Source organism: Balearica regulorum, chromosome 3 (assembly GCF_011004875.1).
Source record: "Balearica regulorum gibbericeps isolate bBalReg1 chromosome 3, bBalReg1.pri, whole genome shotgun sequence".
Classification (NCBI taxonomy): Eukaryota; Metazoa; Chordata; class Aves; order Gruiformes; family Gruidae; genus Balearica; species Balearica regulorum.
The window spans coordinates 112,195,783-112,223,601 of record NC_046186.1 but is presented as its reverse complement, the minus strand read 5'-3'; the positions used below and the strand labels follow the sequence as shown (position 1 = coordinate 112,223,601).

At 47.0% G+C, this 27,819-nt stretch overlaps 1 protein-coding gene, 1 long non-coding RNA gene and 1 other non-coding gene across 3 annotated transcripts in view; 1 reads left to right on the top strand and 2 right to left on the bottom strand.

Annotated features, from left to right (window-relative positions):
- MGME1 (mitochondrial genome maintenance exonuclease 1) overlaps nt 1–27,819 on the top strand; it is a 215,286-nt gene that overhangs the window by 61,046 nt on the left and 126,421 nt on the right. The window lies entirely within an intron of this gene.
- Nucleotides 106–22,263, bottom strand: LOC142601141 (uncharacterized). The gene is made up of 4 exons (XR_012834758.1): nt 22,233–22,263; nt 12,297–12,482; nt 7,974–8,224; nt 106–3,222 (listed from the first exon to the last, which is right to left on the bottom strand). It is a non-coding gene; the product is annotated as an uncharacterized LOC142601141 (long non-coding RNA).
- Nucleotides 9,479–9,607, bottom strand: LOC142601477 (U6atac minor spliceosomal RNA). The gene has a single exon (XR_012835035.1). It is a non-coding gene; the product is annotated as a U6atac minor spliceosomal RNA (small nuclear RNA).

The window sequence follows — 27,819 nt, the reverse complement described above, 5'->3', positions numbered from 1 at the left end:
AGCTCCTCCACTATGTTCCCAGCAGAGCCAGGCCAGCTGGCAGCCAGATGCCAGACCACTTTGGGTCGCATGGCACCACGCAGACAGACATAACAGTCGCAACTGGGTTTTGGTTTTCTTGGGTTTGGGGGTTTTTCATTTGTTGTTTTTTATGAGACAACTGTTGTGCTGTCAAGTAATTGCATCGATTTCTTGTTGGAAGACAAACCAATGGTGCATAGCCTGGATGTATTCACAGTCCCCATAGATGTACAACCTCTGTGCTAGGTTCTGAAGCGGTTACAGTTTCTGCCTACTCAGCATTTCAGAGCAGCAAATTCTGCCTGGTTAAGGCTTTTTTTTTTGTATGGGGAAGCAAAACTCTGGTCTATGAAACATTTGAGTGCAGAGAACAGCCTGTTCTCAAGGGGGTGAATTGCCAGCATGATTCCTGGCTGTTTCTCATTAGAAAGGACTTAAGCTCTTTTCTACATTGTGCTTGTTGGATGTGAAGCATTGGGAAGGGTCAGGGACATTTAGTACGTTTAACAACTGCAAGAGAGAAATCCTTGGGAAGTCAAGGTAGCTTGCAAACAAAACCAGACAGTCACCCATACCAAACACACTGAGATACTTGGCCGCTGAGATTTTTCCCTCAAGAAGGAAATGAAATTGTGAACAACCCCAAAATTTACCCAGCCAGTGGTTCACACGCTGCTCTACATGTGTACTTTCAGCAAAAAGATCAGCCCACTCCAAAACATCAAAGGGCCTTTCAGAAGACTACATACTGTTATACATAAATAAGAGTACCGCATCTATTTTCATTAATTAAACTAATACATAGAAAGTCCCCACAGTTAATCCTTAGGCCATGCTGCATCCCACATTTATAGCTAGCCATCCTTCAGGTTTCAGTAAGCTCAAGTGCACAAGCAAAGATGCACTTTCAGAGCAGTACTTTTATTCAAACAAGAACACAGTAATTTGTGAGTGAGCAGGACTGCTTCATATCCAGTTGCTGACAGTTGGTTCACTCCAGTTCGAAAGTTTCAGTCATCCAAGCGGGCAGACAGAAAGCCAGATCACAGCATTCAATGCAGCTGACGACACAGAGCTGCAGAATGCCACCAGCACAAACCTTAAAGAGGAACCTTATAAGGGTTCAGGAAGTGGCAAAGAATGGCCCTCAGTACCTAGGAGGCCAACGCTTATCTCTGGAGCTGTTCACAAACAAAAAAATAGCACAACCTTTTCCCAGCAATCTGCATAATACATACTTGTGTAGAAAAGGCACCAAGTGCACTGGCTGGCTAGCTTCAAAGGATTCATTTGAGCAGGAAGAAGTAAATTGTGTGAACATGAGGAGGAAAAATTAAATTGTATGAACGTGTCCCTTCTCAGATTGTTAACTGGATAATAATTAGGCTTTTATAAACACGGCAGCAGGGCAGGGACACAGAAGCTTTAGTTTCATTGCAATTTATTGGGGGGGTCAAGTGCCTGGCTCCTGTAGGAAGAGCTGCATGGATCAGACCTTTCACTTAAAATCTTAAGAGTGCAACCACAACGGTATGGTGTTGGTGGACCCCAGTTCCACCCTGACTGGATATTCTGGCCTCCTCACAAACTCAGTGCACAGAGTTGACACAGTTGCAGCTCTTTGTTCAGCAAATGCCTTCCACTGAAACAATTAAGATCAGGATTAAGGAGCTTTGGCATAGCTTTGCAAGGAAACGTGCAGAGACCCGCTGCAGGATCCCCTCCATTGTCTCTGGCATACTGCTGGTTTTATGAGTATTAAGTCTTTCACAAGCATTCAGTAATAAATTAGGTAACATTTTCTTCATTCTCTACCACTCAAAAATATATTTCTCAAACATGAAAGCTTTGCTTTTACAAGTCTAATTATCAGAATATATTCATATTTGCAGAAAATCCTTCAAAGTCCTTTAGCCTCCAGCCAAAGCCTCTTGCCATCTGTACAGGTGCAGAGAATCCTGTGAAATACAGTCAGCCAGACCATTTTCCAGTTAGTTATATGGGCAGCTCTGTCTCAGTGAGACCAAAGGATAAAATCTCCAGTTTAATTGAATGGTATGATTCGTAGGATCAAGTTCATAAAGACATGGACAATAGAAATGCCAGGTGAAAGTACAATGGCACACATCCATAGGTAGTGGTGCTATGGGCCATGTTCCCAAGTTTGCTTCTTAATATGAAAATAAACATGGGGCATGTGTTCTTTTGGAAAAGAATATATTTAAGTGTGGCAGATTTTGTCATCTGCTCACAGCTTTGGCAATTCCTAACCTGTACACAGTGGTATTCTCTGGGGACAGAGTTTGGCTGCACTTCCCAGAAAAATTGCCATTATTGCAGTTCCATGCACGTTATCTAAGTACCTCCACTCCAGGCCTGCTATCTGCATTTGTCTAAAGATAATTACAACAGTCCCACGCTGGTTCCTGCAGGGTTGGAAAGCCAGCCTGCAAAGCTTTAATCTCTGCACAGCACTCAGGACGGAAACCAGGACCTGCAAGAGGTACACCACCTTTTGCTGTCACTAAGCAACGAGATAGCAAACCTCCGATGTTGCAAAATGAGTAATCATGCTCCCTAAAGCTAGGAAATTACCTTTGAAATATCTCAAAACCAATACAATCTAAATGCTTTTCAAATCTGCTTTTTGATTCCTTTCTTAACCATATCAATTATAAATCAGGGTTAGATTTCCCTGTTTTCCTCTGCCAAACCGACAGCCAGAACCAAATGCAGTGTGACGAGTAACAGGGTTCACACGAGTCCAGGGACAGGACTTGAAAAAAAGTCTGCAAATTATTGTGAGATTTCTGAGAGGAAACCAAATCCATAAAGGTTAGCAGAGCTGCGACGATACATCACTCCACCAACCCAGCAGCAACATGTCATACTCAGAGACATTTATTGGGAAAAAGATGTTTCTTACTAGGCTAAGAATAAACTAATAAAACCACGAACATATGAAAACACACACACACACACACCCCCCATCCAATAAACAAATAACCACCTCAATAACTGAGAGCAGCAAGGGGAATAAAAATGATGCATGAGAATATATTCTTGAGGGATCACTGTTTTTAAAAGCTAAATTGCCACCCAGATGTTTGAACAGTGACTTCCTGATCAGGCCACCAGTCTCAACTGGAGAATGCACTGACATTATGTGTTCAATCCTTCCTCTTTTCAAATGCCAAGGACCTAAAATCAGCAGAGACAGAATAAAGAGAAGTTAGGCATTTGGATGTGGAATTAATTAACCACACTGCCACTTGATATTTTCTTTCTGGTTATTCTGAATCATTTCGTGCCAGGTCAATGTATTCCACTGGGCACTTAGATACTGGCTGTTAAACTTTAGGATTCCAGCTGAACAGTATTTTACCTAGTAGGAAATCACTCAACAACAAAAAGACCTTATTTACCGTGGCTGCACTTCATTACAAAATTAGGGAGCAACTGAGCATGCCTTGAGGTAGTTATTACAAGTATGCTATGACCACTTCAGCATTCAGCAGCGTTATCTATCTGAAGTCCCACTGTGCTGAGCAAACCAAGCACAGTCCCACAAAGCAAGAAGTCTGGAGGGTTTACAGTCCAGCACTCCAATTCTGGGCTTGAAAACACACAAGCAACCACATAATGTCACTCTGCCAGGTGGGGTAATGCTTTCTTGATGCAAAGAGCAGAAGCAGGACTACCACCTTACCTATCCCTAACTTTCAAAGATGAGGATACATCTTCTGAACCCTTTGTTGGCTTCCCAAAGACAAATTTAATTCTCCTCCAAAAGTATTCATCTGAACTACTCCCAGAGCCACCTGCTCTTTTTTCTTTCAAATTCCAGGATCAAACTTTGGTTTGATGAGGAAAAAAATAAAGCCCTGGACAGGAAGGTAGTTCATTAAAACCCTATCTTCCTGCTGCTTGCCACTGTTCCTCTGCCTAGGATCTCGCTGTTCAGGTTACACAGTAATTTGAAGCTCTGAGTGATAAGAGCTGCTTCCTTCTCCCATGCTGGTACAGCATCTGCAAACACAAGCAAGGACTTCAGTGCTTAAGCATCACAATACCACAAATCATTTGGAGTTCACTGGATTGAAGTCAGCTTGCACTGGATGAAGACCTGTCCTGTATGATCTTTCTGCATCTTTCTTGAAGATCACGTTTCCTGGAGAAGCAAACTGTGAGTTTAGGGAGCTGTCAATATGGCTATTCATTGAACTCCTAGTACAACCGATGGCTTGCAAAACCAGCACAAGCAAGGTTATTGCTCTAGAACACACAACGTAACTGAATACATTGAATGAGATTTGAATCAAGGCCCAGAATCAGGAGAGGGAGATTGAAAACATGCCTTAATACCTCTCATTTAATTGCATTATTATTATTTCTTTCTTTCTTACCTCAGCATATTTCCTTTCAACCATAGGGGGAAAGTCCTTCCAGGAGGTCATTGTTAATAACGAAAAAGGCATATTCCGTGTACTTCTGATTGATTAACATTAATGACTCGTTGCATGCCATGCAGTAATCCACCCTCGCACATAATTAGCAATGTCGACTTTAATACTGTCAGGAATGCAGGCTCTCTCCCCCCACCCCAAAGGATTTTGGCTGCAAAAGGGTCCAGTATTTCAAGGTCACCCCAGCAGCCTCAGTTTTGGATGTAATTCACCCCTTTGCTTATAGAGACTTGCACAAGAAAAAAGCGGTGGTTCTAACTTAGGTCAAAACCCAGACATCCTCTCCCCGCTGCCAGATGAAGGCATCTGCTAGGGCCCTAGTTTCCAGAATCACAGGAGAAACTAAAGCAGTCTCACCTTTCCTATTATGAATGCTAGTTTGCAGGCTCCTTTAGGAGAGAAAAAGAAGGTTGCAGACCTCTTACCATGATACAAATTATAGCAGAAAAGTTGCAGAGATGATCTGCAGATCTGCAGAGAAGGACCTGGGAGTCCTGGTGGACAAGTTAAACATGAGCCAGCAATGTGCCCTCATGGCCAAGAACGCCAATGGTATCCTGGACTGCCTTAAGAAGAGCGTGGCCAGCAGGTTGAGGGAGGTTATCCTCCCCATCTACTCTGCCCTGATGAGGCCACATCAGGAGTTCTGTGTCCGGTTCTGGGCTTCCCAGTTCAAGAAAGACAGAGACCTACTGGAGAGAGTCCAGTGGAGGGCTACAAAGATGATTAGGGGACTGGAGCATTTCTTCTTATGAGGAAAGGCCGAGAGAGCTTGGTCTGTTTTGCCTGGAGAAGACTTGAGAGGGGATCTCATCAAGAGGAAGGGCCCAGACTCTTTTCAGTGGTGCCCAGTGATGGGACAAGGGGCAACGGGCACAAACTGGAACACAGGAATTTCCATCTGAATGTGAGGAAAAACTTCTTCACTGTGAGGGTGACAGAGCACTGGAACACGCTGCCCAGAGAGGTTGTGGAGTCTCCTTCTCCAGAGATATTCAAAACCTGCCTGGACACAATCCTGTGCAACCTGGTCTAGGTGATCCTGCTTTAGCGGGGGGGTTAGACTTGATCTCCAGAGGTCCCTTCCAACCCCTGCCATTTTGTGATTCTGTGATCTACACAGTACCTCAGCTGCCTGAAACCCAGGGGCTCTACATCTGCTTCTACAAGTCCATTAAGAGGCAATTTAGGCTGCTGAGAACCCCCATCTACTTCCTCATGAGCAACACAGGGGCCCTTCTAAGGAGGTTTCCATAGCCAACATGGGTGAGGGAACATCATGTCAAGGGCAGGTGGAACAATGTAGATGATCAGTGAAGATCATCAGCCAAGAGGCTGTCCTTAAGACACAGTGTCTGTGTAATTGGACATTCCCTAGCAGAAGGTACAGGGAAGAAAGAGCACAGAGGGTTCTTGCTATGAGAGGAGTGGTACCAGGGGAAACACAGCCCTTTGCACAAGGCAGAAGTTGGGGTTTACAGGAATCCACAGAACAGGGGAGGCTGAGAAAGTAGCCATGGAAAAAAGGAAACATGAGAGACCTCTAAGCTGCCTCTGTTCTTCTCCCCTCCTGACTCCAGCCTGGGGATCGGGGAGGGTCTGGAGATGCCTCCAGCTCAGATCCCCTGCTGTTCTCCCTTCCCAGCCTGGGCCTAACCAGCTCAGTCACACTGTGTGACTCACTGCTGGGGTGAGACGAGTTGAAGCCTGTGGCAAGCAGGGGCGATCCCACTGAAGACAGAGTAATTGTGTCTGCAGTCCTCTCTGACCCTGACCCCACATGAAAGCCACTTTCTCCAAAACCCTCTCACCCATGCTCAAGAGAACAACAGCCCAACCAGTCCCCACAACACGCTATCCTCTGTTGTGAAGCCCACGCTGTTGGATTTAAGTGATGAAAGTGTCCTGCCGCTCTAGGAGTCATTTAGTCACCAAACAGTTGTGATTAGAGATTAGAGATTCTGGAAAAACAAAAACAGGCAGAAGTAAACCAACAGTTGGTCTCAGGATCAGAAAGGAGCCCCAGGCCATGTGGGCGTTTTGGGACATGGCCCATAAGATGAGGGTGGCCGGCTAGCTCTCAACTTCATGAGACAACCCTTGGCTCAGGGAGCTACCAGTGTAAGGGAATGGAGAGAATGGGAAGAAAGAAGTGAGATGATTTACCTAGAGCTCTCAGGCAGGGCTGAGACCTGGGACCCAACTGCTGAATCCCAGCCTCATGCATTTTCTTCTTCCTGGGCATACCACAGTCTCAATAAACAAGTAACACGTTTCTGCAGCTGCTGCTTCTAGGCTGGAAGCAGTTCTCATGTATCTCTCCCCATGTGTCTAGTCCCATTAATACCAATTTAAAAAGAACCTCACTGCTTTTTCACTGACATCTTTGCTGCCAGCCATACACAATTAAACAGAAGAAATAAGAGGCTTTAGCTGTAATTACGGTTTTGCCTATTTTGTAGAGAAGTCATCCTGTGAAGACTGACACAGCTGAATACCTGCTCTGGTCACCAAGCACACCAGTTCTCTCAGTGGGAGTTTTAAGAGGGAAAAATTAAATTGCAGCTGTATAACACATTGAGCACTCAGAGGCAGGCAATGCCAGTGATTATCCAGCAAAATGACGTCAAAAAGCACAGGCACCAACAGCGAGAACTTCCAAGGGGGCATAAAGTATTCAGACAACAAGGCCCTTCAAGAACATTGTCCAAATCTAACCACTGACAGTCAGCAAAACCTGCCAAGCCAATGAAACAGTAGTACCTACCACAAGTTCTGTGATTCATATGTAGGAGTACTGCACTTTCAGTAGACAAACAGAGAAGGGGAGAGGCTGTGTACACATCCACACATAAATTTCATCCCCTTTACTCTTTGGCTTCTCTGTGAGACCTATAGGACCAGATTAGTCCTACAAAACTTTGCAGACATACTCAACACAAGCAGGCAAGTCCCTCCTTCTCCCCTCTTTCCCAAGCCATGAAAACACACTGGCCAACCTCCCAGTTCAGTCCCTGCCTTAATTCTGTTCACCCCAGCACTCGGGCACCAATACTACTCTTCCTCTGACTGCATGACAAGGGAGCACTCCTTGGAACTCCACCGCCTGAATGTCTCACTGAATAGAAGCCTGTCATCCACCCTTCCCAAAAACCCACATATGTGTCTTTTCTCTAAAATTCACAACATGGCCAGGAAATTGCCTTCTTTCCCTTCCTGCCCACCCTAGCAATCAGGCAACCCTCCTCGCTGTTGCAAGCGGCCAGGTATGGTATGATATATAAGCCAAGCTCAGTGCACCTCCTCAGCTGGGATCAGGCTGAGCAAGCCCACCTGATAGACAGTTCCAGGGAGGCTTCTTATTTATGTGGAGCTGCAAGCCCGTGGTGAAGAGTGTGACGTGAAGCAGTGCTAGAAGGCAGCAATGGATCTACAGCAACAAACACAAACCAAGACACACAGAGCTGGTCTGGTAACCAGACACACCTTGACTTGGGGCATGACTGTGAGGAAGCACAAATACGTTCTCCAGCGAGATATCTTTGCAACACAACATCCCAATGCCAAGTACAGAGGAGTCAAGATGAACCAGGCACAGAAGGGGAAGTAGTGCAGGGAGGTGCCAGATTCTGTAAAGGCATCCAGGGTCATGGGTGAGATCACATTGCTTGCAAACCCCCACAACCACAGTCCTGTCCGCAGCCAAGGCCAACATTTGCTGAGTCTCCCCTTGACACCTGTGGGAACATAAGACCCACATGATTATCCTGTGGCAGAAGTCCAGGCATCAGGATGCTTCACCAAACATGTCCCACGGCAAGTGAACGATCCAGCTAGTGCAGATGCCAGAGCACTACTCAACTAATCTCCATTGCAAGAACCCACTGCCTCTTTAATCAAAAGCCCTGGCTTATAAAAAGGTCTTCTCTACCACCCCCACCCCCCCACCCGCCCCCCCATCCTTAAATAGTAAGCTTTTATCATCCATTTGCCATACACACTTTGCCAAAGGCAGAGGCCTAGCCTGGAATTTCCCCAGATGCAGACAGGTCACATCCAGCTGGTGTCTGAGACAGAGCTGAGGAAGGAAGCAGAGCCAATTCTCCTTCATCTGGGGAGTATCTCCTTGACTCTCTAGATGCTTCAGGGATATACATCCAAAAATACATGTGCACTGGGGGCTACCAGGAGATATAAAAGCTAGGGAGCCATCTGCTCTTTCCAAGCTTCCTTCCCATCTGGCCTGACACCTCTCCTGGCCCACAGTTCAGCATTGTTCCTATGTTCCTACTTGGCTCCAAACATTTCAGCTGTTGAGTTCACAGACATCCCAGGATGCATGCAAAGGTAGATTCCTTTCCTTCCAAACCTGCACCTTCTGCATATTACCCCAAAGAGCTTTATTGGAGGTGAGGGGTGGGAATAGATATCTAACAGTTACGTTTTCCCCCTTTTGTCTTTCCTACTACAAGTCAAACCCTCTGCCTGTTTTTTCAGGCTCCTCAGGCTTCAGAAGATTCAGAACAATCTTTATATCCACTGATGCACACCAAAGGACAACAGAAACGCCCTGGAATGCAAAAATCATTGCATTACATCTCATTTAGCAGAGAACAGAAAGCCCTGGCTTCACCTCCCTCTACTACTTTCTGCCTCTGCCTAGGGTCATGGGGCCCGCACACCAGCTCTTTGCACCAGGTGACACACAGTGTCCAGGTCTATAGCAACCCAAAACCGCAGTCTTCCAGACCATTGGACTCCTGATGTTGCGGTGTTGAAGTCACTCCCCACCTGCTGTCCCTAGGACAGAGTCAGCACCCAGCTCCAAAAGCCCTGAACTTCCGATGCACATCAGTAAGTAAGCCTACTGGTTAGGACTCATTTCTTAGGCGCAGGGCACACTGCCAATGAAGTACATGGGCTACCTCTAAGCTTAATGAACTGAAGAGGGGCTTGTATAGACAGCAGATGGAGGTGCAGGGGACAGGTGGAAGGAAGGGTGGTGGAGACATCATGAAGAACATGGCAATGCCTTAGCCATGTGTGTATTTTGTAGGACATGAAGGCATGTCCTAGCCTTAGGAAGGAGAGGGCTGACCTTGCCTCCTTTTGCACAGCACAAAACTTGCAAAAACTAGGGCTTGCAAAAACAATCCAGCCAAGGAATGGGGACAAAAATGTAAATTTTCCCTGTATAATACTGGGAAAATACATCATGACTTTTTCACCTGAGCATCTTTGCAGTAAAAACACCAAACTCTCCAAAAATATTCTGCAGCTCTTATCGCATTCCCAGGTCAGACAAACTTTCCCCCAGCTTATTGGGACAGAGATGTAGTGCCCCAAAGAAGAATTGCTCACTAACCCAAAAATTCTGGAAATGCAGGGCAGCACCAGAGGCAATCACTCAAGCAAAGGTTTGAAGCACAAACATGCACACGAATAAACCAGATGCATGCTCAGTTTACTCTGGAATTAATTCATGCCTTTCAGCATGCAATGAAACAACAGATCCGGATTCCATATAAACGCCGCAGGAATAGACGCATCTAGTTTATCCTGTTCAGATGTGGAGCAGTTTGCCAGGAGAGGGGACAGACTCCGTGTCACTGGGCAGACAGCTATTATGAAGTTTTACTTAGGTTAAACCTGCACATAGACAGGGAAATGGACAAAATGGGCACTCAGGGTCTCTTCCACCTCTGATATCTAGAGTTGTATTTTATCTGTTCTGTCCTACCTATATGCTAACAAGAAACTAGGTATTTTAATAGATCCCTTCTACCCCAATGCTGAAAAAGTTTCTTACTATACTACACAACAGAACTTCACGCTGTTGATATTCGCAAGTTTATTGGCAAGAATATTTACAGAGCCAGCCAATTTCAAGCAAATATTACAGAACATGGCCAAAATACAGATCCTTTGCATGCTCTTACACAGCAAACCCGGTTTTAAAAGAAAAGGAAGAACCAAACTCTTCGCAGAGAACAAATATCCCACAGTAGACGTTTCTCAAATAGAGTATTCCAGCACAAACAAACTGAGCAACCAGGCACAGGCATTACTGGCAAATCAAAAACAACTCTGAGAAACATCACAGACACCTTGCAACAACACCCCAGCTGGGCAAGGAGAAGGAAGGAGAAAAAAGCACTGAAGGCATCAGATCTGTCAGAAACCACTTCTCTCAGATCTACGACAGCTCACAGATTTGGGCTCTGATGGTCAAACTCCCACACATTTCAGTTTGAGGAGAGGCTGAGAAAGCTTTTAAAGAAAAATAAAAATTGGGATTTTTCGCTTGTTCTGCTACAGCATCTTGCTCCAGCAAGCACGCCGAGTCCCACCAGCCCTGTTCTAAGGTCATGCTTTCTGCAGAGTCCTCACTTAGGAATTTTAAGTAGCAGTTCAGAAATGAGTGTTTTGAGAAGTGGGTAACCACTTGCTCTGGAGACCAGCAGTGCCACAGTATCCTCATGGACCTGGCCATGCCACCTCGAACTTTCTATATCTCCCTCTGCCTACTCAATTGCTTCTAATCACTATATGCCCTCCAGCAGCTTCCTCTGAAATGTGCGCATGCACTACTTATTAAAGGTTGGCAAACACAGATAAGTCAGTCCGTGCCATGAGACGTGACCTGATGTATGGCTCAAAGGAATGCCTCTCCCCACTTCCTTCTCTTCCCAGCTATGCCACTCCTGCTTTTCTTTATTCGAGCTGGGATAGCTGCAGCCTCACTTGGTAGCAGGATGAAGGGTCTGTCACCAGATGCACTGGTTCTGTTATAGATGTCCTATGTGGTCTCTAGCAAGTCCCCTGCAATATAATACTGCTGAATCTGTCACAGAGTTGGAAGGTTGGAAGAGATTTCTGGAGGTCATCAAGTCCAGCTCCCTGCTCAAAGCAGATCCAGCTTGATCAGGTTACTCAGGGTCTTGTCCAGTCTATGGCAGCTAAACCTTGGAGGCACCTCTCTTGTTGGTTTAAAATGGCAGTTGCCCCTACCTTGTGGCAGCCTGTCATATACATTGCTTAATGCATGAATTGTCCCTTGCCTTGCACCCAGCACATATGGGGCCATCTGAGGTAAATAATACTGGGAAAGGCCTGAATTAGATGGAGTATAAGAGCTTGACTGCTAATTATCCATATGGGCGTGAAGCCCTGGACAGCTATGGGACTGCTACAGGATAAACTACAGGATGATACAAATACTTGAGCTTTTAAGGCAAGGACACTGACAAAGAAGCTCTAGCAAGCCTGTCTATGGTTAAGACATTTCTATCTCATGTGTACGATGCTCAGAGCTGCAGACCTTAATCTGTGGATTTCTAGCCTTAACAAAGTAACTAAAGACATCTGGAAAAGAAAAATCACACCAGGGATAGTACTTTGTCTCATCCTAAACACTGGATGGTCCAGGTCTAAAAACATCATTTCGTGTAGGTGAAATTTCCCCAAGGGAAAAATGGTTCTAAGTGCTGGCAGCCTGACTGCTGGAGAAGCTGAGAGATGGCAGTCTGCAAGGGTTGTTGCAGAGTTCAATACTGTGTGGATGTGCTAACACCCACCCGTGGTTTCTCCCCTAAATGCAGACACATGGGAAGCAATCTGCCTCCCACAATCTAGGAGAGAAACCATACCCTTTCCAAAACAGTCCCGGACAGGTTCAGAGCAGGATGACAGTATCTGGAAAAAAGCCGCTAGCTGTACTGGCTCCAAAGAAACTATTTCATCTGCAGCTCGGCTATGCAGAGATACGCTAACTTCACACCCCCATGCACCCACAGCTGTCACACCTACCTCAGGATCCTCTTCAGATGGGCTGTCAGCCTTGGACAGTGCTATATGCTGGTTCCTCACCTTCCCTGAACCACAACTTCCCCAACACGTACTCCTGCCATGAGCTTCCCATGTAGGTCATACTCATCCCGCTGCTGTTCCTTGGGACTCCAATAACCAGGACTCTGCAGACCCTTTATTTTCATTCTGCAAGTAGGGAATACAGTTCACAACATAAAACCTGGAGTCAGTCAAGTCAGAAAAGGGAATTCTTCTGCAAGACAAAGGGCAGGGTTAAGGCCTAGGATACAACAGGGTGTCTGTTCTCATTGCTGGGTGGTAGCTTGAACTCTAAATATTCATGCTGGAATATTCGGGCTAGCTGCTGTGGATTGGGCTGTGCCCAATCGAGCCAGCTCCTAAGAGCAAGATCTTAGGCCCAGAGCAACTGTGTTTAGACGTCCATCTTCCAACTTTAAGAAAGCACCACAGTTTGAGCCAAGGCAGCATCTGAGCTTGAATTTGCCTGTTAGCTCCAGGAGTGGAGTGCAAGAACCACCTGGTCTGAACGCTGCAGCATGGATGAATATTGGCAATCATCACTGCCATGTTGCACAAGTAGGGGATAGGAGGGAGAAGGACCTCTTTGGTTTTCATCCTCCAACTTCTCTCTCACCACCCAACAGCTTCACCAGCACTCTGGCCAACAAATTTTGCTGCTGCAGACCCTCAGGGCTAGTTCTGCTCAGAGAACTGAAATTCTGTCTCCATGAATTCCTGCATTGTGCATGTCTTTCTTTCACCAAAAAACCAGTCACGTCCTCTGGAAAAACACAAACCAAGCCAACAACTTCCCCAGTCACGAGAAGATGAGCCCAAATGTGACTTTGAGTGGCTGCACTGAGCCACTCAGAAACATCATGCGCTCAGCCGATAAAAGGCAACATCCAGGTGCAACATCACCCATCACCCAAGGTGGAATTTTCCAGCATGAGTTCAAAACAAAGCTGGAAAGCAAAGAACAGGATGAAGAAGCCAAAATGAGGAAAGGAAGAAAACACCAAATCTGAGGTCAACATCAAAACCAAACCAAATGGAAATCTCCAGGCAGAAACATTAAAGTCAAGAGGTAAAGAAGCATGAACCAAGAGATTCAGGATGAAATTCTCAACTCAGAACCAAACAAAATGAGTTGACAAACAAAAAAAGAGACAAAATGAGACTCAAGAAATGCTCAAGAAAGTTTTGAAAAAGAGGTGTTCTCACCAGAGAAATATTAAAAAAATATTTTAAAGAAATATTTACTTTTTAGAAAAATCAGTGTTGCCTTATCAAAAAGAGACTAAACTCTGATTCCAAAATCACATGTGCCCTCATGCCAGCAGTCAGGTCCCAGAAGTCGGATATTGATATGTTTCCAAACTGCAGAATTTCTAAGCCAATCTAAGGCTGTTTATTTGCTGTCTGGATTTTAAAGCTATGAACCAAGTTTTCCATTGTGTTTGATTTCAACATCCTATCTGGAACATTCAGCTCATGTTTTCATGTTTTTCTAAGAAACCATGAGGGTTAGAAACTTGCTTTTTTAAAATGAGAAAATGGAGACTCTGCAATATCTTCCTTCCAGCAGCTGGGATTTTAAGAATAAAAAATATATACAACATCCTGAGAGTGCTGACAAAACCATAAGGCTTGGTAACCACTGCAATATGCCATAAAAAAGCTGTCCATTTCCCCTCCATACATAACTCTCTTATTTGTATAATTCAGCCTCTCTTCCAAAGAGTTTACTGCAGTGTTTACTGAACCAGTGTATTAAAATGAACTATTTGTAACTTCTTTAAAGAATTTCCATTAAAGCATGACTTGGATGGCTCAACAAGCAAATATCATTGATGCTACACCTGTCACAGACAAACAAACAACATCTGTGCTTGGATGCGATCAAGACATTGTTTTATGGAGAAGCAGTGCTCCCAAGACCATCACAAACCCACATGGTGCCTGTGAGTGCCAGATTTTATATTCACATCTCAAAGTAAACTCAAAGAAGTGGAAAATCACAAGTAGAAGCAGAGCCCCTCAATGATTTCATCAACAGCTTAGAAGAATCTTGTGCTGTGTTTGTTCTGGCAAATACATGAAATATCTAAGCCTCATGAAAATGCAAGTGTTGGAGCATGTAAATAAATGATTAAGCAAGTTCTCCCACTCTAGAAGAGCCCTGGCTCTTTTTTGCCTGTGGATATTCACACACAGACGCACACTAGCATATGCTGATCTTCCAACATGTATGTTCCCAAACTCACTCTAACTTTTGAAACATTTCCCCTGACCTGCACCAGGTTTACAACTGCAGGTGTCCTGCTGCTTTGAAGCACCTCCAGGTCAGATAGCCTTCCAGGATGCATACCTCCAGCCAGGGTTTTGGTGCTGTGACACATTTATGTTGCAACTCTGTGACAAAAGCAGGATCCTCCCCGCTAAGAAGCTGTTTTGATGATCACTGAAGATATGAACATATCTTTAGATATGTTTCTAGCGAAAATCTGGATAGCAAAAATGCTTCAGTCAAAATTCAACCTATTTCAGCTAAAAGTGGAACTCCCTTCACCACTGCTGCAGCATTACAGCCAATTCTCATTCATGCTAAAGATCCTTTATGCTACTCAGGAGAAAGACAGGACACTTTATATGGCACTACCATTAATTCACACCCCATTTAAAATCCCTTCATGCTGGAGTGAGAATCAGGCTCTGTACCAAGAGCAGAGAGCTCAGCAGGAGGGAGAGAGTGTTTTGTGGATAAGAACTCCGTCTCCAAGCTGGCTGTTCAGTTCTGCTGGTTTGCTTCTCAGCGAGACGGAGCTCACTGCATACGTAAGGGAGCATAAGCAGAGCTTCTGGCTTGCCTTGGCAATTCTGCCTAACCCAGCACTCTCAGGAACAAAACCAATGCCCCAGGGGGCCTCTTGCAAACTACCTAGAGCTGCTGCAGTCTCTTGTTGCCAACAGGGACGTACATGTCCGATCTGTACTTAGGACTACTACAAGCTTCTATTTCTAGTTTGGGGCAATCTTGTTCGATGTAATGCTACTGCCCAGTGCAGCCAGAGCAAGTTGTGACCAGAGAAGGGACAACGTTGCAGACCAGGCTTGTCTCCACGAGCTAGGATAATGTTTCTGAACCACTAACTCCAGCCAGAGCCAGAAGGAAGCTGCGTTGGATTGAAAGGTGCCAGAGATGTGTCCTGAGTTCCCTGGGGTAAAATTATTATCCTGGTAACCACCTGGATTTTGAAGGACTTCCTTCTCCTCTTCCCTGGCACTATGTGACTCAGTTTCCAACAGACACTGCACACAACCTTTTTGGATCGATCACGGGAAAGATCCTAGGCCTAAGAAGAGGGGACTTGCCACGCAGGTCTCCAGAGGTGTGCTTCCACTCTCCTCTCTCTGTGCTGCAGAAGCTTTGGTGAGGAGGCCCTTTGCTCTGATAGACCAGCTGAGGACACGGGTGGAAGTTACATCATTCTTGATGCTGCTTTTGAAGAACCTCTATGAAAAGACATTTTCTTTACCAAGTAACCTCCTCCACTGGTTTGCTGTCCTCACCCTTGGAAACATTCTTCTGATCCCAAATGCTGATGTCCCTTGCTATGACCTAAGACTAAGACAGCTTGTCTTCAGCTAGCGTGAACACAGGACACATTACTCTTCCACAGATGACCTCACATATGTTTGGAGATTGCTGTAACTTCTTAAGTCCTCTCTTCCTTAAACTAAGCAACCTTCCAATTCCCTCCATCTTCCCTTGAAGATCATGCTGTCTAGACCAACATAAGCTTTTATCTTAACCTATGGCCCCATTTTCCCTATCCTGTGACTGCACGGCAGTGCTCAGCATAATGAAACCTGCAGGAAACCTACCTCCCAAGACAACCTGCAGGACTCCAAGCAAGAAACGAGACAGGCAGTGAAAAAGAAGCCTAGGTCTCCACCAGACCTGTTTCAGAGCACAGTAAGTTGCAATAAAAACTCCCACAACACAGAGCGGTGGCACAACGTGCTGCTCCAGGAAGCAGGGAGCCTGATGATTCTGCACCGTCTCCCCCGAGAGAGCACTGTGGCTTTGAACAGGATTGCCTCTTGGCCACAGCTACAGCCAAGCATGGCCCTCACTCATCATCTCCAGACAACAAGGCGAGGAGAGGAAGGAGCCAGTCTTTGGGGTACAGTCACGCAGTTAACACCCACTGGTCTGAGGCTTTAGAGGTAAGGGCTTTTTTAAATATCACACTACTGTTGCTTTTTTGTGGTATAGACTTTTTGTGGTATGGACTTTAGGAATTGCTGGCAGATAGGGCCTTTGTTGAAGTGACTCTAAAGCAGGACAATAGAGACTAGATCTGATGAGATGTGACAGTGCCTTATGCTCCCCAACTCTCAGTTCCTTTAGGATTTCTGTCAGGTATGGGGCACCACAGGAAAGGGGTGTCTAAACAGAAATGGAGGAGACTGAGCAAACTCAGAGTAGTTGCAAGGATGGGCCTGTCAATCTCTGCTGGAGTTTGCAGATTCATCTCTGCCAAGATGCCACAGGGGTGGCCATAAAGGGCAGATGCTCCTTGGCTGATGTCTCACAGGCTCCAGGTGAGCCAGGGCTTCCTCAGGCTCTCAGCACAGATAAGGAGCAGGGAGGAGAGGCATACAAGAAAGGCAAGACATCACATTGCCCCCCCAAAAAATAAACAAACACAATCATTTTTCCAAACTCACTCTAGTGTTCAAACTGCTCATCCAGGACTAACTTTTTAGTTATCAGTTTCACATATTCAATGAACTAAACCAACTACTCATCTTTTCCTCCAAGTGTGGAAGACATGTCTCCTCAGCAGAGCAGAAATGTGGGAGCATGTAATATGTGTTTGTGAAAATGCCAGGTAAGAACGGGGAAATGAGCCAGGCATTGGAAGGGAAGAGGGTGGATGGAAAAGGCCAGAAGTACATTGTTCGGGGGAGTTAATCCTTCAACCCCATAATTAAACAGGAAAAGTGATATCACTAGTGATTACAAACTCAAATTAATACAAACCTAAACCTAGTGCATGTGCCAAAGCTGTTTCTAGAACTGTAAGTCACAGATGCAAGCAGAAGTTCTTCTGTAGGACTACTAGCAGCAAGGCTAGTGCTTCAGGCAGACTCTCTCAAGCCTTGCTATTGCATCAGCAAGACTGTCCAAACCACCAGAGAGAGGAAAACTGCATTGCTGCCATCAGATTTCTACCTGCTCACTGTGTTTTCTCATATTAGGTAGCTTCAATATTCCTCCTTTCATAAGAAGCCTGGAATTAAGGGGCAAAACTCATCCAAGTGCTAAAAGAATAATATGTTTTTTAAAAGGCTGAGCAAGCATTACAGACTCTGGCTCTTACAATGAAAGCTGGGATGTGGTGGAGACTGATGGACTTTTTTGCCATGTTGGCCATTATTTCCTCACCCTTGGACTGGTGTGAAGGACGGGAGCTCTCTGGTGGCAAAATGTGAATTTGCAAAGATGGACTTTCAGTGGCCCCGCTGCTTTTCCCTGCTTACACGAAAGGCACAAGAGCGTATCAGAAAACCAGTCCTGTGCTGCCCTCTCCTAGAGCACTGAAAGCAGTCAGACCTAAACACTGGACAAAATGATTTATAGTGCAGGGGTGCCTGTTTCAGAGCCTGGCACAACTCTTAGCTCGCAGCCTGTTCCTCCCGACTCTGGAACACTTTCTCCACCCCGAGCAGGTAAGTTGTGCTGGGACACACATTCACAGGCCAGGAGGTACCTGCATTTGGTTACAGGACAAAAAGCAACAGCAACTAGCCAGATGAGTGTTTTCTAGGGGCTGCTGTGGCTCCAGTCCAAAGAAAAAAGGGGACAGCACTGCTCTGAGAATCTGAGACACTAGTGAGAGACCGGGAAAGCTGATGGGATGTCTCATGGGATGTCTCTCAGGGGAGACCTTATTGCTCTCTACAACTACCTGAAAGGAGGTTGTAGCCAGGTGGGTGTTGGTCTTTTCTCCCAAGTAGCAAGTGATAGGACAAGAAGAAATGGCCTCAAGTTGTGCCAGGGGAGGTTTAGATTGGATATTTGGAAAAATTTCTTCACTGAAAGGGTTGTCAGGCACTGGAACAGGCTGCCCAGGGAAGTGGTTGAGTCACCATCCCTGGAGGTATTTAAAAGACATGTAGACGTGGCACTTAGGGACGTGGTTTAGTGGTGGACTTGGCAGTGCTAGGTTAATGGTTGGACTTGATGATCTTAAAGGTCTTTTCCAACCTAAATGATTCTATGATTCTATGGGAAGCCAACAGCAAAATGAAAGGGAAGTGCATGAAATTCATCTGCTTGGTGAAACCAGCAGCTGTCTAACCTGCCAGCCGAGGGGAGAAACACCTCAATCCTCACCATCCAGGTTTCAGGAGACCCCAAACCAGAAGCAAAACCCACCCAAAATCCAGGAGAATTTTGGGTGAGAAAGAGCTTGGACTGCCATGATTTTCACAAAACAGCAGACCTCCACTTTTCTCTACCTGATTTTTGACACTGCCTTCTTAGGGAACAGCCAAGCTCAAGTGTCCAGTAGCCCTCAAACAGTTGGGGTCTCAAGGGATCTGGAGGAGCCAAATCACCCCATTTGGTACAGAGAGTTGGTTCTCAGCTGTGTGCTACCGCTCCTCTCTGCTTGAAGATCAGCAGATCCACAATCTGGACACATCTGGCATATCTGATCCCTCCAAGGGACCTGGAAAAGAGAGACAGCAGTGACATGCCACCAGTCCTTTCTGACATCTGCTCTGAGGCACAAGCCCCAGCATGCAGATGAATGATGCCCATGCAACCTCGGACAGCTGTTCCATCTCCTGGCCCAGGGCAGAAGGCTCCTGCCCAGCTGCCCATCCACAAGGTGTAGTGAACACTAGGAGTCTTCATGAGTTCAAATGGTGACGACTCAAAATCAGGAAGGATGAAACCCACAGAAGGTTATTCAAAATAGAGGCACGACGTCAAACTCAAGATGTTCCTGCCTGCCCGTTGGAGGCTGGCAGACCATCTAGCTGATCTGTGGCTGCTAGCTCACTGCCTTTGTCCATCCTTCCCTAACCATCTGCTGCAAGGAAGAGGATACTAGGCTAGACAGACGTCTGATCTGACCAGGACAGCTCTAACAGGAGTGGAGCTGTCACATCTCAGGCCCTAGCAGAGCCTGTCCTTGGGCTCTGCAGGTGGCTCTGTAATGCTCCTTCCAGTCTGAGACACTGTACCATGCTTCAGGAACGACCTGGAGCTGGCCAAGTTTGTCAGCTTAAGCCTCTCTGCAAGAGGTGGTCGCAGCAGCTGGGGAGAAACAAGTGCATCAGGCAGGCAGGGAAAACCATAGAGGGGCTTAATGCTGTGGAAGAGAAATTAAAAAAAAAATTAAAAAAAAGAAAAAAAGAAAAAAGAATAGGTGGAAACTACTAGTTGATATCTGGCTGAGAAAGCCAGGCCTGCTCTCCAACAGACGAGTGGATAAATTCCTTTCATGCCACCAGATGGTGCCCTGCCTTCAGTCACCAGCAGGCAGCTGTCCGGGCCGGGGACACAGCCCTCCGCTCTGCCGCTCCCCCGGCGTTTGATGGGCACTGTCCTCAAAACTGCAGGGAGAGGGAAGCACCAGCCTTGCTCTGCCCCAGGGATCGGCCTCCCCAGCAGGACATCTCACGGCTACAGGGCCACCTCCACCCTGCACCGGGGGGAGGCTTACTTTAAATCAGAGACCGAGAGGCTTGGGAACCAGGAGAGGAGGGTGTATCAACCGCCTGCCCAGAGGAGAGGCCCCTGGAGCTGGAGTGAAGGTCAGGCAGAAGTACCTTTTTGAGAACTGCGAGAGCAAAGCATCGTATGTTTGGAGAAAGACTTCTGTGATGGGGGGATCTGACGGGGGAAGCCCTGTCCAGGCGTTGTGTTTTGGTTACATTCAAGTCTTTTTGAACCAGCGAAGTGTCAGAGCCCTAGGGAAGGATTGCAGGGTAGCCTGCACAAGGAAAAAGTTGCTCTGGCAGGCCAGATTCAGCCCATACATCATCGACTGGCAACTCTGGCCTCCTTCAGAAATGCAGCTCCAGTCATGCTCCTTGCCAGCACCCACGTACAGTCTGTTGAGTGACTACCCATCAAGAGATCTGAGCTGTGCTACTCAGGCAATACAATGGCTCAGAAAGACACCATTGGTTGCTGAAGACTGGAAATGCACAGGCTCACCAAGCTGGTTCATCCCACCAGCCCAGCTAGCCTTTCTCCAGCCAGTGTGCCAGAGGAGAGCCAGCACACCAAGCATGGGCCACCATCACAGATCCAGGCGCAGAAGAGATCTATAGAGGGCAGCGGGAAAGGGCTGCTCCACTCACACTACCCTTTTTGTCACTGGAGACTTCCCCACAGCCACCTCATAGCACAAGACCGAGCGCAACAGCAATTTATAGCTCACTGTGGCCCAGTTATCAGCCGAGATGGCTAGCACGTCTATAGCTATCCACGCCACTCTCGACTCCATTGTTGATCTACACATAAAGACCACATCCTGCAGGCCGACGGCACCCACTACATGGGCCAGAGAGAGGTCAGGGATACTGTCAGAAGTTCTGCCTGCACTCTTGCAGAAAACACAGCGAGACCCTCCTCTTCTCCAGTTTGTCTCCACAATATTTTCCTACTCCTCCAGCTCACTTCACACAGTCTAAGCGGCAGAAGCGATAAAAGTGTTGTCTATCTACATGTGAGGCAGATTCACTAGGAAAGCAACAACCTTTATTTAGACTACCTGATATAGTGGACGGGAAAAAACCAAGCAAGCGCAGCCTGGTATGCTTGCTCTCCCTAGCACCCACCTATAATGCCGCTGGCACGGCCAGCTCTCATAGCTCTTAGACCCATCCAGTCCCAGGCTGCGGGCAGGAGATTTGTCCTGCTGCCTGCCCCAGTTGTGCTCCACAGGCACCAGCAGTGCTGTGGCTTCTCACCAGTGTCACAGTAGCCAGGGTTGTGCTTTGGAAACTAGTGCTTACCTCTCCATACCTGCCTCTGCAACTCAGGCCTCCAGTAACCACTCTAAGTTCTCGGAGCACCCCCTGGTACAACACTGCATTCCCAGAAATCACATTCAGTGCTACTTCATTACCTTTGGACAGTTTTGAAAGGGCCTTCTCTATCCTCTAGCAAATCCTTCCCAACTATCAGGCTGCTGTTGATGAACAGCCATCGTGCTGACTCATATGGTCTCATTGCTTCCTTTTTCATTACCCCCTGTGTTTCTTATCTTATGGTTAGACAGTAAGCAGATTAGGGTGGGGATTTTCCAGTCTATGCCTGTACAGCACCTTGCACGATTGGTGATACATGTGGTAGGGCTAATTCACATGCCATCTAATCTTGCCCTCCTTATAATGAACTCCCAATTTTACCCACCCCAGTAAGAGTCAAGCTCCCCCCATTCCTGACAGCTAAACTTAGACAGGTTCAACAAGTGGTCACAGCCCCAACAAATGCAAACTGGCCTGCAGTTCCCAAGCCAGAAGAAAGAGCCGTCCACCACCAAAAGGTTTCTTCTTTATTCTGATGCGGCTAAGCGCAAACTCTATCACAAAAAAACAACCTGCTACAACCTTCTGACTGGGTCGCAATGTGAGAGGAGTGGGAGTTAATTTAGTCAGGAAATAAAAAATTATTAATGGCACTGCAGATAGATCTCAGCAGCAACCACCTCCACACCTGGAACAAAGCCCACAAGCCACAAGCACTTCTTCTCTTAAGAAATTCTTGCAGCCATGCCGCATTCGATGTAGTCTCATTATCACCTTACATGCGCAGAGAAGAGATGGCCTAAAGGTTAGGGTGTTACCCTGTAAAGGCAGTGAAGACTTCATCAGACTTACCACAGATTTCCTGCCCGAGGCTAGGAGAGTCACGCAGCCTCTCTCGGCTCAGCCCTGCCGCTCTATAAAAGGGGTTGTACGCACAGCCATGTATCATAGCAAAAGCTCAGGAGCGTAACCACACTAAACACTGCAAAGCATTTGGGTAAAACAGCCAGAGATGCTGCTTAAAGCTTTACCCACTGGTTGAGAGGAGTTCAAGGCCTCAGAGTGCTCAGCATGAGCCTCCCCTCTCAGACTGAGGAGGATTTAAGATCCAATTCATGTTCATGCAGGGAAACCAACACGGCATTGTAAGTTTTGCTTGTTGCTTATTTTGATGATTTAAGTGAAAGTTGAGCGGTGGCTAGTCCTTAAGCTGATTCTGGGGCAGGATGCGTTTCATTCTCATCATACAAAACACTTCAGACAGGCACTTCAGTGGCAACAAAAGCAAAAAAACCCCAAACAAACAAGCCAGGTAGGACAGTAGCTTGATGACATTCTTGCATATTTAAATTAACGCAGGGCTGTTCCATTCCTGAGCTGCCTTCCTGTGTTATTCCCTCCTTCTCTTTCTAGTGGTGAAAACGCCTCAGGGGTAACAAGGCATCCGGCTACCCTCCCCATCATGCTCAATCCAGAACGGTTCTGATGAGGCTGATAAAGTGAGCCAGGATTTGCAGCAGTAAGCAGGGTTAGATTTTGGTCCAGTTGTTCATAGCCTTCTGAGTGTTTACAGCAACTAACAGGACCGCAACCTGCAGAAATTGTGGAAGTTGAGAGCAAATTAAAAAGAGTATGAATTCTGGCATTCATCCCTAGCAATTTAGGACAGCCTTTTCATTACTGTAAAAATAGCATGTGTTTATAAGGAACATCCAGCTCTTATCTCCACTAAATCTCAAGTTGCATTGCAAAAAAGGCAGTAACAACATTAACACTTTGCAAATGGGAAACTAAGGTGAAGGGGGAAAACCAGCACGGCCAGCCTCACCCCACAGGCTCTGGCAGAGGTTTGGACCCGACTCTGGGCTCTTGGCTCCTGCATGCTGCCTGCTGTGCCACACTGCCTCCTCATAAAAGCAAGCAGTTTCATCACAGCAGTTCCTAGAAATCATCTTTAGGTTATTCTCCTCCTCAAAAATTTCCCTTTAAATTTTTACTCGAGCGTACCTACAAAGCAGAACGTTTCAGCAATGCACAGCAATGGGCTTCTCATTGCTTTGTTTCTGCCAGTGAAATAGCTATGACTGTAAGGTTTACAGAGACTTTCTGTTCCTGTCTAAAATTATCTTTGCTGAGCCTTGCGACGCCAAGAGCACAGTGCCAATATTCCATAAGCCCTGAGAAAGATGGACTACATTTCAGGCACAGTCAGCTCGTGTGGTTACAGTAGCATCCATCAGCCACGACCAAAGCTCAGGGCTGCCACCACGTCAGGCCTCGCACAAGGGGACACCACCTGTTTCTTTGCTGCATGAGACAGCACATAAAGTCAGGGCCTGATCCTGTTGTGGGGTGGTTGTCCAGCCCAAGAGGAGTCGAACTGCAGGATCAGGGCAAAAGAGTATGAAAAGACAGCAGGTGGATGCAGACAGATGGGGGAAGCAGGGGCTAACAAGGAGACAACAGCAATTAGCATAAGCAGCGGCAGTCTCAGCTCACCAGCTGCTTTGCCGATTGTCTGCCTCCCTGATTTCCAACAGCAAAGCAGCAATTTGCCTAAGAGCACAGTCAGTAGCTAAAACTGCCCCTCAGAACTCAAAGTATTGGGGAGAAAAAACCCTGATTTCCATAGTACAAAAGCAAGGCTTGTAGGGCTGTCATGTAGGAGTTTGCCTAAGTAAGGCATGGAGCTCAAAACAGCCACCAAGTACTTCAGAGCAAAAGGCTAAAAAAGGAAGGTTTTAGAGGAGGAAATGAGTCAGTAGCTCAGAGGACGGGAGGGGGAGTTCAAATAGCTGAGGCATATAAACTAAGCAAGTAGTCACCATCTCAAATGCCAGAGAGGCAGTGAGGTGGATGTATTGATCTTTGGTTTCTGTTGACACAGGGTCTCATTCACAAACAGGAGGCCACAGGCGACTTTGTATATTGACCATGCTGGGGTTTGCAGCAGTCCTTCACTGGACAGACGCTTGTTGGCTGCAATTCACACTGGGGTTTCAGCAGTCACTACCAGCTACAGGATTGCTGAAATTTCTTGGGTTTCCTCATGGCTGGGTGATGGATTTTGGGGGGGGGAAGTTACAGGTTAATTGCAAACACCATTTGCCTTAAGAGAAGGAGGGGGATTCACCTTTTGAGATGGTTCATCCAAACACCCAGCTTGAGCTTTCAGCCTAGCTTATTTAGAGCACTAACACTAGAAAAAAAAGGACAAAGCATATTCAGTGTTGAAAAGCAGCAAAGCTAGTAAAAAACCCTCCATCTCCACAATGCTGTAGCAATTGTAACAAGGAGTGCATTAGCAGAGCAGCGAGCCGTGAGAAGGGTTAGCGTCAGTGTGGCAATAAGCCACAAGGCACAACTTCCTCACTTCTGCCCCACGTCCCTGTCCCGTCAAAAGGGCAGGACTGATGAAAAGGGAGCTCGGCCGAAATTCCCTCCTGCCCTCCTCAAAACAGGGAGCTTCCCCTTGGTTCAGGCACTGAGACGACAGCTACGTAGCTGCCGCGTGAGGACCCTGCTCTGCTGCAAGCCCTCTCTGAGGGAAACCACAGTGCTGTAAACCGTTGGGGTGATGCTTCAGGTCACAGGCATGCAAGGAGCATGCTGTTGCGTCAAGGGAGCAGCACAGGACTGGAAACAGACTCCCTTTGCCCTACACAAGCAGCAGCACGGGATTTACATACAGTAGGGGTTCCCAACCGTGACATACGCACTGCTAATCACTAGCAGGCAGCTCCTGGTGCCGAGCTGGAGCTCGCAGTGCCTGTGCCGGTACAGCATGCAGTCAGTGGAGCCCTATGCTAGGGCAGGCTGTTACCACCATAAGCCACACACTTGCTGGTGCACCGTGGTGCATAGCTCCTGCATCTAGCTTCCTCTGTTTATGCCTCACTGGGCTATGCCATTTTGTCTTTTGGGGAATTAAAACTTTCAAAAAGCCATTGTAGTTCTCGGTCAGTGCCCTTCCCAGAGCAAGCACATCTTTCCCACGAGGCAGAAACAAGTGAGAGAGATCTCCCTTACTCTGCTGGTCAAGGAGCTCCTGTCCTTGCTGAGTTTAACTAGTTAGATACCTCCTCAAGCCACTACAGCATTTCCAAAAATGAAGCCGGACCTCTTGAAACAGACTGAGCCACAGGCCAGTTCCAACTCATTTTCCCTTATAAGTATACACCATGAAACAGCCCAGCTCTGATCTCATGGCCTTACATCATCCCTTCCCATCCTCCCCGGAATGTCTTACTTCTGTACCCCTCTCTCATAACAAAACTGAGCTATGAAGAGGAAGCTTGGAACAGTAACAGACAAATTACCCACTGTGGTGGGTTGACCCTGGCTGGGGGCCAGGTGCCCACCAGAGCTGCTCTATCACTCCCCTCTTTCACCAGACAGGGGAGAAAAAGTACAACAAAAAGCTTGTGGGTCGAGATAAGGACAGGGAGAGATCACTCACTAATTATCGTCACGAGCAAAACAGACCAAACTTAGAGAGGGAATTCATCTAATTTATTACTAAGCAGAACAGAGTAGAGGAATGAGAAATAAAATCAAATCTTAAAACACCTCCCCCCACCCCTCCCATCTTCCCGGGCTCAACTTCACTCCTGGCTTCAACCTCTGCCCCCCCTCAGCGGCACAGGGGGACGGGGAATGGGGGTTGTGGTCAGTTCATCACATGGTGTTTCTGCCGCTTCTTCATCCTCAGGGGGATGACTCCTCTCATCGCTCCCCCGCTCCAGCATGGAGTCCCTCTCACAGGAGACAGTCCTTCACGAACTTCTCCAACGTGAGTCTCTCCCACGGGCTGCAGTCCTTCACGAACTGCTCCAGTGTGGGTCTCTCCCACGGGCTGCAGTCCTTCAGGAGCAAACTGCTCCAGCGTGGGTCCCCCAGGGGGTCACAAGTCCTGCCAGCAAACCTGCTCTGGCCTGGGCTCCTCTCTCCATGGGGCCACAGGTCCTGCCAGGAGCTTGCTCCAGCGCGGGCTTCCCACAGGGCCACAGCCTCCTTCAGGTGTCTCCACCTGCTCTGGCTTGGGGTCCTCCACAGGCTGCAGGTGGAATCTCTACACCCCTCATCCTCCCTCCATGGGCTGCAGGGGGACAGCCTGCTTCACCATGGTCTTCACCACAGGCTGCAGGGGGATCTCTGCTCTGGCACCTGGAGCACCTCCTCCCCCTCCTTCTGCACTGACCTTGGTGTCTGCAGAGTTTCTTACATCTTCTCACTCCTCTCTCTGGCTGCAAAAGCTCTCTCTAGCTGTTTTTCTCTTTCTTAAATATGTTATCACAGAGGTGCTGATTGGCTTGGCCTTGGCCAGCGGCGGGTCCGTCTTGGAGCCAGCTGGCATTGGCTCTATCAGACACAGGGGAAGCTTCTAGCAGCTTCTCACAGAAGCTACCCCTGTAGCCCCCCCGCTACCAAAACCTTGCCACGCAAACCCAACACACCCACATCAATTAAAACTAAAAAGCACAGCTGCCCCAGGTCTCCATTATGTGCCACCAGAGATGGAGGTCTGCTACAGCACTGTGCAGGGAGGCCCCCATCGCCAAACAGCATCCACCTCGGTTCCTCTCTCCCAGCCACGCAGCATGCCCTGCCACCAGGCTAACAGCCATGGCAGAAAGAAAGGACCAGAACAAGTTGTCCAGAGAAACATATCTGTAGGACTGAAGCTCTACTATTACACAGGCATTTTATCTGACTTGTTTTAGAAATATAAGTTCAAAAAACAAAAACCCTACTCAATTCTTATTATTACTTCCAAAGTCAGTTAAGACTTTGGTCCAAATTTAAGCATTCCAAGAGCCTAGGAAACAATTACCCACCCACCCCAATTTAAGTCTAAGTCGTACTGGTAGGTCTTTTGCTAGTTTCACCACAAATCTGATGTAAATGCTCTTGCAAAAGGGACCCCTAGCCAGCGTAAGCCACCCAACACAAGAGCGTAACGCAATAGGACTATGTTTTCACTATATGCATCTTCAATATGGGGTTGTTCTGCAGCTTCCATCTAATGTGAACAGTCATAACAGCATCTAAAAGGGGCATCTACTGGGCTATACTGCAAGGAGGGGGAAAAAATCAAAACGTAACACCCTTAATTACAACAGCAATATGGATGAAAATTGTAAGGTATGGCTTACACCTTTAGTATGGAAGCTTCATGCTAGCTGTAACCGCTGCCTCATACCCCAGCCCTGAAAACATGCAATTGAGTCTTTTGTTTTCTGCTTACAAGGAGGCACAGAGACTCAATAAATAAGCTTGATGCCAGGGGCTTTTTGCTCTTCAAGCCGGGAACATCACTGCAGTCAGGATTCTGTAGTGAAACCTAACTGTCTGCACATTTTTTAACATTAGCAGGTGCATCTGTAATCTGATTACACAAAGCTCGAGCTTCACTGCTCAGAAACATGAAGGAAAGAAC